Genomic DNA, 4,217 nt, shown 5'->3' with positions numbered 1-4,217 from the left:
GTTTTAATAAAATTAAAAAATATTTTTATATAGTAACTAATTTTTAGTATTTGTATAACATAATTGTTATTATTTTATTCTGATTGGACTACCAATATTGATCTAATTATGAGGAATTAACTTGATTTGATCTAACTAAAGTTTCATATGAGGTTTTCGCATGAAAATTTTTTCCATTTTCAAGACTTTATATATCGACTAATAGGATAAGATGATAAATAAATCCTTAAAAATTTTATAACAGATTTATCTGTTTCGAAAGAACATAAAATACCAAGTAAGCTTTTGATAAGAAAACATACCATGAAAAATATTTGTAATAATGAACTAATAAGTCTATAAGAAAAACATACCAAGAAATCATTGAAAAATTGAAAAGCTAAACTTATAAGTTCTTAAAATTTTATATATACATGTTTCATAATTGTCAAGAATATATTGTTGGAATTCCGAGAGCTCTAACTCTACTAGGATAATCTATATTAAATTATTAAAAAAAAATCTAAAAGTGAAAGCATACTTGAATATATAAACACAATTATTAAAAATCTTAATTCTCAATCTTGATTTGTTGTTATTAATGGTCATAATATGTGATTCTTTGATTTTTTTAATTAAATTCTACCAAAAATCAAAATCCTAAAAATCTATTTATAATTAGTTATTTGTTTTCGTTAAACCGTTAAAATTCAAGTAACATAGAATTGTAACTGATTTTATCCTCATTAAATCAGCTTATTTTTTTTATATATATTGCTAACAAAAAATACTAAGAAAGTAAAATTTCTAATACCTATAAATCCATCACTGTAATTTTTGCGAACTCACTTTATATTATTTTTTCTCAAAAACTTATTTAATATTTTATTTGAAGACCTGCATATACATCTTTTGTAAAATTTGATTATTTTATACATATTGTAAAGGTGAAAAAGAGTAATTGAATGGAACCAACAGTCATTAAATGGTTAAATGTCTAGTTGTCATTCTCTTGTAATGTATTTGATGCAAAAGTTTGTGGCAAGTGAAGCATCATCCTCATCCCACAAGTGTTAGACCACCATCAACCAAACTTTATCTCATCTTTCTTTTCCTAAAATATTTTGAAGTTTGAACCCTCTAAAGTTGATTAGTTCTAAATTATAGTGATCTGATCTCATGGGCAGATGTTGCCTTCAGCAACCAGCCAAAGAAAACCTAACCATAAGAATCAGGGATTTGGTCATTTGCCCATTTTGCAAAAGCAGACAGATTGTCGTTTTTTGTCATTTCAAGTCCTTCAGATATGTACGCATTTTCAGGATTATTCATTAGTTTATTCATTCTAAGATTCCAATTCTCTTTCGTTTTCCTTCTATCTATTACTTCCTTTTAAAATTTACGAGGTTCTCATTACGAAGTGGGACAAAGTTAGGCTACTTGATTAGGGGTTTGGATCTGACCTAGTCTCTGCATAATCTAGCACGCAAAATTAATTTATAATCTAGCATATCTAAGAGTGTCAAAAGATGCCAAATTTGTTGGTCCTGAGGGTTTGAATTTAAAAAAAAAAAAACACGTCAAACACTCAAACCTGTACTATCAAATTTGCAGGTTTTGCTGGGTCAAAATTCTTTTTTATTACACAAAAGGAGTGAGTATTACAATAATATAGAGGATAAAATGACAATTAGGTTCTTAAATATTTTGATTTTGAATTAATTAGTTCCTAAAAAAATTTTAATTTATTCGGTAGATACATAATATGTTTTTATCAATTCATCAACTAAAACTTAACGGTAATATTTATATGTATTGGTTAATTATTCTGACGTATCTATCTATGAAAGATAGTCATATAGATAATAATTTTTGGAACGAAATTTTACTTGTTTTAATAGTATTTATTATAATAAATAGAGAGCAGTTGATAAAAGATATATGAAAATTCAAAAGATAATAAATGTTTTACTATCTAAAACTACATCGTTTTCCTGCTCATATGACAATAATGAGACATGCACCACTATAAATAATAAAATACATGGACAATTTCGTTTCGTTTCGCACTATTGACATACATGTCCACCATTTGCTATCTTAGAAAACCTAATTGGTACTTTTTTTTCTTCTTCAAGGATTAATTAGTCCAAAATCAATATTTTCGAAGGAATTTGAATCCTCTAAATTTTAAATTTTCACTTGAGAGAGTAAAGTGTGAGCTCTCACCCTTAAATAGTTTCTCTCTCGTATTTTTCTGGGTCTCACCTATGAAATAAATGATGAGAGATTACACTTTATCCTCTAAAGTAAAATTTAAAATTTAGAGAATCTAAATCCTTTTTGAAGATCTAATTGTCAGTTTACTCTAATATATATTAGAAAGTTAAAATAACTTAAGTTAATCCAGTGGTTAGGGCAATTATTCTCTTAAATAGCTGTTGAAAATATATTAAACTCGCCTTATATATATAACTACCTATTGACTCAACTCACTCAAGATAAATATTTAAGTAGAGCTAAAATATACAACAAATTATTTGTTGAACTACATGACTAGGGATAATCGAAACTTTTCTTTTCTATTTTTGTAGTAATTTGAGAATAAATATTATGATTAACAACTCTATTAATGTTGAGAATTTAAAAAAAAAAATTGTGTTATAATCTGATTCCCTTTTATTTGTATTTGAATTATGGTTGGATTTTCAATTAAATTTTTTTAATAGGTTGATTTCAATTAATTTTGCTTTTTATTTATAAAAAAAAAAGAATTTGGTGGATTAGTCTGTCGACCTGCAAATCTATCATAAAATGAGGCAAACTAATAATATTTTAGATCCATTACTTTAGCGAGATAGACCAATCCACTATATTTTTGAATTTGACAACCCTAAATATATCTATGTTAATAAACCAAGCTTGAGCTCTTCAACGAAATTTTCAGACCATATAGGCCAACATTTTCAAGTGTACCGAGTCGGTGTTTCAGTTGGATTGGACAACCCCCAATTCTAGGTACAAATACACACACCCACACACTCTTCATATACTTACCAATTTTTTCTCCTCGGATGCAGTTGGTAGGAGTTAAATTCGAGACCTTTGAGATGGAGAGGGGGCGAAATGCCATGTGAACTAAGGCTGGTTGGCGTAGTTTGTTACTTTAGTTTGCAATCATTTTGACTCCTTAAAGAGAGACTAATAACAATGAAAGTGGTAATTAAGTGATTTTTTTAATATACTAGGCCAAGCCAAAATAAACCATGCATGAATTTAGGCCTAATAATCCCATGTTAGGTAACATACTTCAGGACCATTTCTAAAATTTGTTGTTATATATTTCTTTTCTAATATTATATTTGATCTGCTTTTTCATTTTGAGATTATTATTTTGTACATTATAATTATTTAAAACTTTAAGTATTATACTTCTGCTTTTTAAATAAAATAAAATTGTTAGCTGATGTACAAACTCAGTAAGTAGTTATTTGGTTTATTAGTTGTATTAACAAGTTAGTTAGCATAGTCTAGCACTAATTAGTTAGTTGTAGAAAGTGAAATAGAAATTAGTTAACTTCTTATCCTAACTCAGCTAGTTAGATAGACCACTATATATAGCTAATTGTTATAACAGTAGAAGATGAGATTATCATTTTGTGCATTGAGCTAATAAGAATTAAGAAGTCTCTCATTTTCTCTCTCTCTTCACCTTTGCTTTGCTCTCACACTCCCTCTTCGCACCTTCAACAAATTGATTGTTTTGCAATGCAGTGCGATTTCGTGCGATCTCAAAGAACATCAAAGTTCGTAGTTGACAGAACACCAAAAGCGACAACTGTAAGGTGAAAAGTCCAAACCGATGATCCGAGAGGATGAAAGAGATTCATAAAACGATTACAATTATAGAAAGGAAAAGTCTAAGAGGCCAGCAACTTTGTTAAATTTTGGCTAGCATGTAACCAGCAAAGAAAAGTGAGCAATTGGATAAAATCTCACACCAATCTCACACCATTAAAACCATCATTGATGACTATTTGATGACTACAAATCACAAAAGTTGCTGGCCCCTAGCATTCCTCAGGTAGAAATTAGATAATTGAAACGGAGATTGATGATAGATTATAAAATTGTTGATGTTAAGATTGAAAAGATAAGACTAAGATTCCAAACTCAATAAAAGTTAGAAAGGAGATTGAAGATAAATACGGATAAATATCAGATTGTTAATTGTTAAT

The sequence above is a fragment of the Arachis ipaensis genome, chromosome B04, assembly GCF_000816755.2.
Source record: "Arachis ipaensis cultivar K30076 chromosome B04, Araip1.1, whole genome shotgun sequence".
Taxonomy (NCBI): Eukaryota; Viridiplantae; Streptophyta; class Magnoliopsida; order Fabales; family Fabaceae; genus Arachis; species Arachis ipaensis.
This window is presented reverse-complemented; position numbering follows the sequence as displayed.